This window comes from Lagenorhynchus albirostris, chromosome 1 (assembly GCF_949774975.1).
Source record: "Lagenorhynchus albirostris chromosome 1, mLagAlb1.1, whole genome shotgun sequence".
Lineage (NCBI taxonomy): Eukaryota > Metazoa > Chordata > Mammalia > Artiodactyla > Delphinidae > Lagenorhynchus > Lagenorhynchus albirostris.
This window is the reverse complement of record NC_083095.1, coordinates 133,356,700-133,369,930: the sequence shown is the minus strand read 5'-3', so window position 1 is coordinate 133,369,930 and position 13,231 is coordinate 133,356,700. Positions and strand designations below refer to the sequence as shown.

Below are 13,231 nucleotides of genomic sequence, written 5' to 3'. Positions count from 1 at the left end.
ACAAACCCACAGCCAACATCATCCTCAATGGTGAAAAACTGAAACCATTTCCACTAAGATCAGGAAGAAGACATGGTTGCTCACTCACACCACTATTATTCAACATTGTTTTGGAAGTTTTAGTCACAGCAATCAGAGAAGATAAAGAAATAAAAGGAATCCAAGTTGGAAAAGAAGTAAAGCTGTCACTGTTTGCAGATGACATGATACTATACATAGAGAATCCTAAAGATGCCACCAGAAAACTACTAGAGCTAATCAATGAATTTGGTAAAGTAGCAAGGATACAAAATTAATGCACAGAAATCTCTTGCATTCCTATACACTAATAATGAAAAATCTGAAAGAGAAATTAAGGAAACACTCCCATTTACCACTGCAACAAAAAGAATAACATACCTAGAAATAAACCTACCTAAGGAGACAAAAGACCTGTATGCAGAAAACTATAAGACACTGATGAAAGAAATTAAAGATGAGAAAAACAGATGGAGAGATATACCATGTCTTGTATTGGAAGAATCAACATTGTGAAAATGACTATACTACCCAAAGCAATCTACAGATTCAATGCAATCCCTATCAAATTACCAATGGCATTTTTCACAGAACTAGAACAAAAAACTTCACAATTTGTATGGAAACACAAAAGACTCCGAAGAGCCAAAGCAATCTTGAGAAAGAAAAATGGAGCTGGAGGAATCAGGCTCCCGGATTTTAGACTATACTACAAAGCTACAGTAATCAAGGCAGTATGGTACTGGCAGAAAAATAGAAATATACATCAATGGAACAGGATAGAAAGCCCAAGAGAGAAACCCACGCACATATGGTCACCTTAAGTTTGATAAAGTAGGCAAGAATATACAATGGAGAAAAGACACCCTCTTCAATAAGTGGTGCTGGGAAAACTGGAAAGCTACATGTAAAAGAATGAAATTAGAACACTCCCTAATACCATACACAAAAATAAACTCAAAATGGATTAAAGACGTAAATGTAAGGCCAGACACCATCAAACTCTTAGAGGAAAACATAGGTAGAACACTCTGTGACATAAGTCACAGCAAGATCCTTTTTGACCCACCTCCTAGGGAAATGGAAATAAAAACAAAAATAAACAAATGGGGCCTAATGAAACTTAAAAGCTTTGCACAGCAAAGGAAATCATAAACAAGACGAAAAGACAACCCTCAGAATGGGAGAAAATATTTGCAAATGAAGCAACTGACAAAGGATTCATCTCCAAAATTTACAAGCAGCTCATGCAGCTCAATATCAAAAAAACAAACAACCCAACCCAAAAATGGGCAGATGACCTAAATCGACATTTCTCCAAAGAAGATATCTCCAAAGATTGCCAAATCTCCAAAGATTGCCAACAAACACATGAAAGAATGCTCATCATCACTAATCATTAGAGAAATGCAAATCAAAAGTACAATGAGGTATCACCTCACACCAGTCAGAATGGCCATTATCGAAAAATCTACAAACAGTAAATGCTGGAGAGGGTGTGGAGAAAAGGGAACCCTCTTTCACTGTTGGTGGGAATGTAAATTGATACAGCCACTATGGAGAACAGTATGGAGTTTCCTTAAAAAACTAAAAAGAGAACTACCATATGACCCAGCAATCCCACTACTGGGCATATACCCTGAGAAAACCATAATTCAAAAAGAGTCATATATCACAATGTTCACTGCAGCTCTATTTACAACAGCCAGGACATGGAAGCAACCTAAGTGTCCAGCGACAGATGAATGGGTAAAGAAAATATGGCACATATATACAATGAAGTATTACTCAGCCATAAAAAGAAATGAAATTGAGTTATTTGTAGTGAGGTGGATGGACTTAGAGTCTGTCATACAGAGTGAAGTAAGCCAGAAGGAGAAATACAAATACCATATGCTAACACATATATATGCAATCTAAGGAAAAAAAAAATGGTCATGAAGAACCCAGGGGCAGGACGGGAATAGAGTCACAGACCTACTAGAGAATGGACTTGACATGGGTAGGGGGAAGGGTAAGCTGGGACAAAGTGAGAGAGTGTCATGGACATATATACACTACCAAATGTAAACCCGATAGCTAGTGGGAAGCAGCTGCATAGCACAGGGAGATCAGCTCGGTGCTTTGTGACAGCCTGGAGGGGTGGGATAGGGAGGGTGGGAGGGAGGGAGGCTCAAGAGGGAAGAGATATGGGGATATATATATATGTATAGCTGATTCACTTTGTTATAAAGCAGAAACTGACACACCATTGCAAAGCAGTTATACTCCAATAAAGATGTTTAAAAATTTTATATATATGGAAGTTAAAAGAGAAAAAAATAATACAGGATACCAGAATATCTGAGACTCATGAAAGAATCTGATAAAATTGATGAAATCCAGTTTATTCTGACAGTCTGCTTGCTACTCTTTGGTAGAAGCCAAACAAGGGAGATTTTCATTATCTGGCCCCTTCACTAAATTCTATACATGTGTATACATCATCTACAAGCAAGAAAATAGGGCAATGTTATCCCAAAAGTCCTGTGAAAAGGTCTCCAATGAATTTGGACTTAATATTATGCATCTGGCTTTTTTATTAAAAGCAATATGGGAAACATCTAATCCGAGAACATTTATAGCTCTTTTGCAAAACCCCACTGAGTTGTTTATTATACCCAATGTCCCATACATAGGATCCATGTAATATCTCCTAGAGTTTAGTGTAAGCAAAAATCATCTTTTTCATTTAACAAATGAGAAACTTTTTAAAGAAACATATAAACTAGTAATCTGAAAAAAAATAGGAGATTCGTTTGTTGGATAAAGTAAATTTTGAGATATCACAATTCCCTATGCTAAATTCCCAAAGCAATACGTTTGCAATCAGAAAAGACTGAAATCCAGTTAACTGGAACCTTTCATTAAATGGAATGATGTTATACTGCTTTCGAAAAGAGAAAATAAATAACAAGATATGCAAAAATCAGATTCTGGGGGATCTAAGATAAATTAGAAATGGTCCCTGACTCCATTCACCTCAAAATTAGCCTAGTAGGGGAGTTGAAATGTACAAATAAAATGACAAAATATAGAAACATAGAAAATGAGAAGTAGCATCCCAAGACTTATAGATAAAGAATTCCGGGAGTTCAGAGAAATGAACTAGTGCCCAGGTATTTAGAATGTCTGATGTTCTTATTCTTTACTAAATGTTCAAGTTTCCATCTAGAATTATTTATCTCCAGTCTAAAGAACTTCCCTTAGCATTTCTTGTGGTGCAGGTCCCTTGGTAGCAAATTCTCCCTGTTTTTTTACCTGAAAATGTAATTTGTCTTCATTCTTTTTATTAAATTGATGTATAATTTACATATCATTAGTTTTAGGTGCACAATGTAATGTGATACTTGAATATTGTATATATTGCAAAATGATCACCACAATAAGTCCTGCCTTCCTTCTTGAATAATGTTTTGGCTGGGTATAGAATTCTAGGTTGACAGTTCATTTTTTTCCAGATGCTATTCTACTCTTTTCTGTCCTCAGTGATTTCTGATGAGAAGCCAACTATTATATACCTACCATCTAACAGATCTTTGAGGCTTTGTTCATTTCCCCCCATCTTTCTTTTTTTTCTCTTGGATAATTAATATTCATTGATTTGAGATCACTTACTCTTTCCTCTGTTATGTCCACTCAGCTGTTTTTCAGTTCTAGAACTTCCATTTGGTCTTTTTTTGTTTCTGTTTTACTGCCAAGACTTTCCCTTTCTCTGCTGAGATTTTCATGCATTGAAAACATGTTTTACTTCATTGATAACAGTTATAATAGCTGTTTTGAAACCCTTGTATATTAATTCCAACACCTGGTTCGCCTTGATGTTGGAAACAACAGATCGTCTTTTCAACTGAGAATGTGTTTCATTTTCCTGGTTCTTTGTATATCAAATAATTTTGGATTGTAATCTGTGTTGTGGAGACTTTGGATTCTGTTATTTTTCTCTTGTGAGTATTTTTTTGTTTTAGTGATTCTTTTATTTAAAAATTTTTTTTGGCTAGTCTCTAACTGTAAACATTTCTTTTTGTATAGATCTTTTGCTTTCAGTTGGGCTGGGCTGAGTCTATTCTAGGCGTGTATGGTTCAAAGGTCAATCATAGACGTAGGCAGACAAATATCTGGAGACCTTCTGTCTGGCTCTTTCTTTTGCACACCACACTCTCTTCAGCATTCCCAGTTTCCCATTTTCTCTTTTCTGATTCACCAGACCACAAAGGCTACAGGTTTTTCTGTGTCTGCACCATTGTCATCCATTTTGCACTGCAAAGACTGCATTTACTCCCTGGTTGAAAGGGACTTAGTTGTATAGCTCCTTGTCTCCCTTCTCCAAGTGAGTATGGGTTATTTGTAAGGGTGGTATGGAGAAAGAAGTGTAGGGCATTCTAAGCTATTTAAGGAAAGGTATGTATGTAAGAAAGCATATGAACAGTGAGATGCAGTGAGGTGGGAAATAATGATGAAATGTTAAGTTAGGATTAAATTATGTAACTTGTTGAATGCTAGCTATGCCTAGGAGTATGACCAATAAAATACACATTTCAGGTAGAAGGATGATATGCTCATATCTATATTTTAGCTTGAGATAAATCTATCTGTACTGTTTAAAATGAACTGCAATATAGAGAATGATGGGAGGTAGGGAGAGTAGTAAGGTAGCAGTTCCAGTAGTGCAGGTGGGAGGTAATGAGGTCTTAACTAGGCTACTGGCAGAGGGAATAGAAAGGAAGAAATAGAAATGAAATGATTTAGCAAATGACTTACTGATGACTCTAAAATTCATCAATAATCTGAATTACCACAAAAGAATAAATCTTCCTGTTATTAGGCAGGGAGCATCCCTTTCATTATTTATTTAATAGTGAGGACTACTATAAAAGCAAATCAATGTAAAATTACTCTTTAGATGTATGAGTCTGGTTCATCTGGTGAGCAACAGATAATTATAGACTGTAGTTATCTATATCAGATACCATATAGCAGGTATCCTTCTATCAGGATATACCTATATGGTGGGAAATGAAAACCAAACTTATTTCCCACACCCACATCCTAGTAGGGTGTAAAGCTGCCATTAATGCAAGCCCAGTTATAGGACTGTTCATACTACTGTCTCATCAATACTTCTATAACCAAAGAATCTGAACCGTAGACTGGAAAAGAACTAAAACCTCTTTTTGATTGATACTGCAAAAACAAAATTGACTTTCAAGCCATCATAGGTTCAATCCCCTGGTCAGGGAACTAAGATCCTACATGCCGTGAGGAGCAGCTCCCTGCACCCCCCCACCCCCCCCAAAAGTAGAAGTCTTTTCAAGGGTGATAAGGCATACATAAAACATCCCCAAACATACAAAGAAACAAAGGTAAAAACAAAAATAAGCACATTAAATACATGTGTTTTGATCTTGCAATTTCTAAGAATTTATCTAAAGGAAGGCATGCTATGCTTTATGATTAACTTACATGCACAAACAATTTTCTATAGGATGTTCACTACAGTGTTATTTATGATAGGGAAATGAGAAACAACTTAAATATCCCATAATAGGGTATTGGTAACTTAAGAGAGTATGGCAATATGACAGAATATTATACAGTTAATGAAATAGAGATGGTTACTTAAAGACATTGAAAATAGTCTATAAAACATAACTAGGTTTAAAAAGTATACTACATCTAGAATAATCCCAGTTTTGCTAAAAACAATGCACATAAATCTAATAAAAAAGATTGAAAGACTAATAAATAAAATGTTAAATGAAAATGTATATATTCCAGATTTTCTACTACAAGCATATTTCACTCAACATCACTTTCATAACCTGAAAAAAATTACATTGAGTTACTAAAAAAGAGTCGCATATGCCCTTTACCCACATGCAATATACTCTAGATATTCTTGCTCTGATGGCTACACATAAATCTTCTGTTCTGTCACTGCAGTTCTGAATGAGTCTGGCAAAGATAATTCTGAATGTCTATCAATAGTCAGTCACCTGGGAGGGATTACATCAAACTGTTATGAGTTTGGGGACCCAAATGACTGCCCTCTATTGCGGACCAATACTAAAGTAAGACTATGTGTGTCCTAGGCAATATTTGTTCTCTAGAGGTGAGAGGCTAGTGCATTAACCAGGTTTTATATTAAATGTCTTCATCATTTGTGAGCAGCCAGATGGTTGGTAATATGTGTAGATATTTTGAAACATAGGCTGGCTGATTTCAATTAGCTTTGAAGTGAGACAAATGATAGTGCAGATCTAAGCCCAGGGGTACTGAGAGAATATTTTCTTTCAGATGAATACCCCAACCTAGAGTTCCCAATTATATAACAAAGCTAATGGGTTATCCTGGAACATGTGCTGTTAGAAAGAATCTCTGTTATGAAGCACCTAACTGGGCAAATAATTCATGCCCAGGGTCAGGAAAACCAGCTAATGTGAGGAAAGGGAAGTTTTTTTAAAAAAAACCCAGTATAGTCTATATGCTTGTGTTTCAGAGTGCACTAAGGTTTGCGAGGGATTTCGACAGCAAATAAAAATACTTCTATGGGAAGGTGAAGTAGTTTTGGGCCAAATCAAAGGCTCTGCCTGAAAAGATTAGTAACTGAACAAATGTTGGCTTTTCCAGGCTTAGCATACAATGCCAATTTTATGTCATTTTCTTCAAGATGCCAGCTGTGCTGTTCCTGATGATTCTCCTCTCTACTATACTGAGAAAAAGGACACAGAAGAGTCCTTGAGAATGTCACTATGTGGGCATATCTTGGCCTCAAAAATTCAGACAAGTCAGGATAGAATGGAATTAATTCTTTTTCAAAATAGGCTGAGAATCTAAAATTTACTTTCATTTATGAATCATAGGGATCTAACGGTCATTGAGAAAAGTGATTTGACTCCAAGTCTCCCAAAGAAATCAAATGAGTTATTTTTTTTTTTTTTTTTTTTTTTTTGCGGTACGCGGGCCTCTCACTGCCGTGGCCTCTCCCGCCGCGGAGCACAGGCTGCGGACGCGCAGGCTCAGCGGCACATGGCTCACGGGCCCATGGCTCACGGGCCAAGCCGCTCCGCGGCACGTGGGATCCTCCCGGACCGGGGCACGAACCCGCGTCCCCTGCATCGGCAGGCGGACCCTCAACCACTGCGCCACCAGGGAAGCCCCAAATGAGTTATCTTTTTAAAAACATAAAGTAAAACAGAAACATAAATAAAAATTAAACATAATTTTAACTTTTAATTTTCTTTCACAGGAAACAGTTCACTTTCTTTTTCCCTTCTTGTTAGCTACATTGCTAATGAAATCCCTGATGTTAAGCAAATTAAATGGTTTTTAATGCTTGTTTCATCCCATTCAGTGACTAAGATGCTTATTATTAACTGCTAAATGCATACCATACTATAGGTACTATACCAGGTACTTCATACACATTATTGCTAATCACTAACTATCCCAATGACCTTATGTAGGTAACTATTTTCAGTTTACAGACTAATGAATTGAGAGTCAAAGAAATTAAGTAACCTGACCAAGATCACACAGTCCAGGTCCCACTCCAAAACCCATGCCCTCTCCATATAACCATAATTAAATGGAAAGATCTCTGTTAGTCAATTGCTCTCAGTGACTCAATTATCTTACAATGAAGAAACAATGAAAGACCACTATGGCTTGAGACAAAGCATGGAGTTTCCACTAATAAAGGGGCACATCTTCCAGATGCAATTTTCTTTCTCATAGGATAAATAACCATTCTGAAATAGCCTGAAAGTGGCCAAATAAATGGCAAACAGCTAATCTTTTTTTTTTAATGCTTAATTTTTTTTTTTTTTTTTGGCCGCACCACGCAGCACGTGGGGAACTTAGTTCCCTGACCAGGGATCGAACCCATGCCCCCTCCAGTGGAAGCGTGCAGTCTTAACCATTGGACCGCCAGGGAAGTTCCCCAAACAGCCAATCTTATAGACAAAAAGGCAAACACAGTAAGGAGACAGGAGCTACAAGGTAATAAGGGCAATTATTTAGACTCCTCCTACTCAAAATGTGGTCCAGTAACCTGCAGCATTGGTACACACATGCTGGCTTGTTAGAAATGCAGACTCTCAGGCCCCACTCCAGACCTACTAAATCAGTGTTTTAAAAGATCAGTATGTTCATGAAAGCTTGAGAAGCAACTGTTTTAATTATAATTAAGCTAGTAATGACTAAATGATGCTCAAAACTAGTCTGAAGGGGTAGAAATTAGCCTATGGCCAACAATACTTCCAGGAAAAAAACAAGTATTTTCATGCATTTCCATCATGTGATTAATTCTGTAAATTATGAACAGTAGCTTTACAGGCTCCGGACGCGCCGGCTCAGCGGCCATGGCTCACGGGCCCAGCCGCTCTGCGACATGTAGGATCTTCCCGGACCGGGGCACGAATCCGTGTCCCCTGTATCGGCAGGCAGACTCTCAACCACTGCGCCACCAGGGAAGCCCCTGAACAGTAGCTTTTGCTTCACTTGCTAAGACCACTTTTGCAGCAAATTTTGAAGTCATTATTCCATTCTTTGATTCCTACCTGGTAAGAACTTAGTTTCATCTCTCACTTTTCACCCACTCATTCTTAGAAAACATTCAAGTCTAAACAGAAAAGCAATAGCACGTGCCTAGTCAGAGTTTTACCTTAGATTGATGAGGGCCAAAGGGCCGTGATATGACCTACAGGAATGAAATGCATTTATAAGCAATAGCTGCCCTCACCTAAATTCAAGGTTCTCCTTATGATTTAACTATAGTAGCAAGCAACCTGGATATCACTCTACAAAACAGAATTTTCTCTATCAACGGTGGTCTCTAATACCATGGCTAACCGAAAGGATTTATGATTTGTCAAGACAAAAGATCTTGTAAAAATATCTTACTTCTCTTATACATCTAGCTGCTACCCAAACCATTAAGACTAGTGGGAAGAGTAAAATGCATCTGATTATAGAGAGAAGACAATTACAATTAAGTAACTGATTGAAAATAAAATTACCACTGTCCTGTTACATAAACTAAAACATAAAATTACTGAGGGATGCCTCTCCTCACTGAAAACAGGAGCTTTGTCAGACAGTTAAAAACAACCTGCTTGAAATAACTGAACAGATGACAATGTGTTAATTTTAAAGGGAGAACAATAGCCTCGCTTGAGAGATTTTTTTAAAACTTATTATTTACAATTGTTAGGTTTATAAAGTACTCATGTGGGACAACAATAAAGACTACCTCTGAGTTGAAATCTATGCCTTTGAGTATAATTTAAGGGAATTCTCTCTTAAACCAACATTCTTACTTTTTGTCAGGGTTATTCTTTATCATATATAAACATAAAAAATATCTGAGTCAAAATCCTCAAAAAGCTTAAAAATTAGGTAGAATATTGTTTTTTTCTACTTTAACTCCAAGAATCTCTCTAACCAAAGAAAAACAAATTCAGACAGCGATACTGAGACACTATGTGGTTTCTAATTCCAGATTCTTCTACTTCATCATAATCTTATAAATCTAACATTCTTATACCCTACAACAAAAAGGACTGAAAAAGACTAGTGTCACCCAGATAATACCATAAAAACAAGAAAAGATTAGTAATACAATTCAATGTTTAAATTATAAAGAAGTTTCTTAATTGGTTTTCACTAATACAGCGTTCTTTTGTCTGATGGTGCCTTCTGTCTTTGCTTCTTTTCTCCTTCAACAGGATTGTTGACCTTGCTTAAAAGAGGGCTGATTTGTCTCTGACTTATCAGATGGTAAAAGTCTGCCTAATTTGAGTAAGCTCTTAAAAAAATGCTGCTTTAGAAAGGTCAATTAGTTCTAAACAAAGGCATTCAGTTCAGTAAGCATCTCCTATAGAGACAGGTCCTACAGGGATAAGCCAATATTTCCTGTTGTGCTCTAGTGTATAAAGGGGCAAAGGAAGCTGTAAGTGAATGCACACATTACCAGCTGGAGTCCCCAGAGTTTATAATTTCTGACAGCACTTACAGGAGATTTCCACTGAGCTGCTACACCAGCATTTTCTAAGATTTTGCTGAATTATGCCATTTGTAGGGAGAGGGGTGTTTAAAGACACATCCAATCCATCACAAAATCTGGATGTTTTTTCCTCCACAGTGATTTCTGGTCTTGCCCATCTATTTCCACTTCTACAGTTGCACCATTCATGTTTACAGTGTTCTGGCATCTTCTGCTGTTCTGTTCTGGTGTCTTTGCCTCTAGGCCCTCTCACTCCATCCATATACACTCATTAAAATAATGTTCCTCAACTAATTTAATCATGTAACTTGTCTGTTCAAAAAATTACCATGACTTCCTGTTTCTCAGGGCACTGAACCCAAATTTCTTAACTTGGGTCTCAAAACCCTCCACACTTCAAATCAATTACTATCTCCACTTTAAAGATGAAGCACTTTGAGATATTGACCAGGGTCACACAGTTAGTAGAGGAGTTGGGATTTCAGCCCAGGCTATCTGGTTTCAAAGTTTATGCTCTCAAGCATTATACTACATTACAACTGTTAAGAGTCTGGTGTGTGATGTTACCTTGCAATTGCCTTTATGGGTCTCTGGATAGTTCCCCCACTACATTATTCTCTGAGACAGTCCACTTCTTTGATATGTTCACACAAAGGCTATACAAAGTAGACAACTTAATGTTTCATTGACTGGTGTTACACTAGGATGATTGTTCAGGTCTCTGAATGTATAAGGTGGTTAAAATGGTTTTTGTCTATTCATAACCTCATCTGCTAAAGGGTCTGTGCATTTCCTTGTCTAACAATAGCTGCGGTTTTAAATTCTCCTATATGCTGTTCTGGTCTAGAAATATGCAATGGTGCAATCTCAGCAGAGGTTTATGAAGAAAAAATCAAATAACTAATGGAAGACCAGTCCTGATGTGTTAAAGGTAATCCTAGAAATAAAACAAGTAGGAAGGCTACATCAAGCATGATGTTATGTAATCTCTAGCACTTGCAACGCTTAAATTCGAAATAACATTTAATACACTGTTTTCTATATATGATGAAGCCAACAAAGTAAATAAAGGGGGAGCCCTTGCTGAGAAGGCATTGTGAATATACATTTCATGAGAGAAATCAGCTACCCATAGCCTTGTTAAATCCTAGGTAAAGTTTGTGTAAATTAAATATTCATGTTTAGCATTGTGCTCTAAGTATTTGATCAATCCTTAACTAAGAAATAAAGAAGGAAATCAATACTTTCCTTTTAATTCTGTCGAGTTTGCAGCAACTGAAAATAAAAGGATATGTGGATGATATTATACAGACAGAAAGACCATAACCAGGAACAGAAGAGTCTCTCTCCTCTTCTTTCTCTTGTAGTTTTTCACCATTATCAGTTAAATTTATCTGAGATGTTTCAAAAGAAATCTGAAACATTATCATTTACAAATCTACAGAGATTAACCATATAAACATATATGATAGAGTTGCCAATATAAAGAATTAAGCATCCATATGTTCTTTCATTAACAAAAAGCCATTGTTCTAAGGTTCTGGAACTAACAAGTTTATGTCCCAAGTTCAGGATATACCAATAGGCCTGTTTTTATTTATTTTTATTTTTTTTTCATTTTTTTTCAAGTGCAACTTATTTATTTTTTAACACCTTTATTGGAGTATAACTGCTTTACAATGTTGTATTAGTTTCTGCTGTATAACAAAGTGAATCAGCTATATGTATACATATATCCCCATATACCCTCCCTCTTGTGTCTCCCTCCCACCCTTCCTATCCCACCCTCCCTATCCCACCCCTCTAGGTGGTCACAAAGCACGGAGCTGATCTCCCTGTGCTACGCAGCTGCTTCCCATTAGCTATCTATCTATTTTACATTGGTAGTGTATATATGTCAATGCTACTCTCTCACTTTGTCCCAGCTTATCCTTCCCCCTCCCCGTGTCCTCAAGTCCATTCTCTACCTGTGTCTTTATTCCTGTCCTGCCCTAAGCTCGTCAGAACCTTTTTTTTTTTTTTTTTTAGATTCCATATATATGTGTGTTAGCATATGGTATTTGTTCTCTTTCTGACTTACTTCACTCTGTATGACAGACTCTAGGTCCATCCACCTCACTACAAATAGTTCAATTTCATTTCTTTTTATGGCTGAGTAATATTCCATTGTATGTATGTGCCACATCTCCTTTAGCCATTCATCTGTCGATGGACACTTAGGTTGCTTCCATGTCCTGGCTATCGTAAATAGTGAGGCCTGTTTTTAAAATAACACAATGAATAACTTTGAAACTAGATCCAGAGATAATTAGAGGATGCTAAGGAAACTGAAAGCCAAGATGACACCTACTTTCTCTATTATTTTCAGAGTAGTCCGAATGCAAACTTGGAGGAAAGTTCAAAGCCCAAAGTAAATCTGTCTAATTAAAAGACAGTTGGAGGAAGTTCTGCATAAATATGTTTCTGGATGCAGAGAAGAGCTAGTGTGAGAAAAACCTCACTCTTTATAAGTCAACATGAAAACTGAGGATAACTATCACTTACTGTCAAGAACTTTTATTATCTCCTTTAATCCCCCCAACTACTGTATTACCATTCCTATTTTATAGACAAGGAAATTGAAGCTCAGAGAAATTAAGTAACTTGGTCATAGATCTAGGTCTTGGTTCACACAACTAGATTGTGGTAGACCTGGACTCTGGACTCAGATGTATCTAAGTCTAAAGTCTATGCTTCTTTCTATTTTACTATACTTCAGAAGTTCTCAACCTTTAGTGCCTGTCACAATTATCTGGGATCTTTTTCAAAATACAGATGCATGGGATACATCCCGATAGATCCTAAACCAGCAGGTCTGAGATGGCACCGAAATATCTTTATTTTTTTAAAATGTAGTTCAGGTGCTTCTGATGTATATCAAAAGACTAGACTGGAAAAAAAAAAGGCAATCTAGAAGTAAATTCTTTGTCATTTTGTAATACCTGTTTTTCAGCATATTTACCTTTCTAATCATATGTTTTGTAGGCATCCATTAAATCATCTTGTTTTCTATCAGTATGCTATCCCTAAGCAAATAAGGAGGTTGGAGTAGTATAACTGATACAAAGGCCCATTTACTATAGGAGGAACATCAAATAGGCATTGACCATTTTCCACAAATAATCTAAA

The 13,231-nt window shown here is 36.8% G+C and overlaps 1 protein-coding gene across 2 annotated transcripts in view; it reads right to left on the bottom strand.

Moving 5' to 3' along the window:
* Positions 1–12,208, bottom strand: part of PEAK1 (pseudopodium enriched atypical kinase 1) — a 108,520-nt gene extending 96,312 nt beyond the window's left edge. For both annotated transcript variants that reach the window (XM_060154720.1, XM_060154729.1), the window contains exon 1: positions 12,144–12,208. The gene's annotated coding sequence lies outside the window, so the exon portion shown is untranslated. The remainder of the gene's footprint in view (positions 1–12,143) is intronic.
* Positions 12,209–13,231: the final 1,023 nt, after the last annotated feature.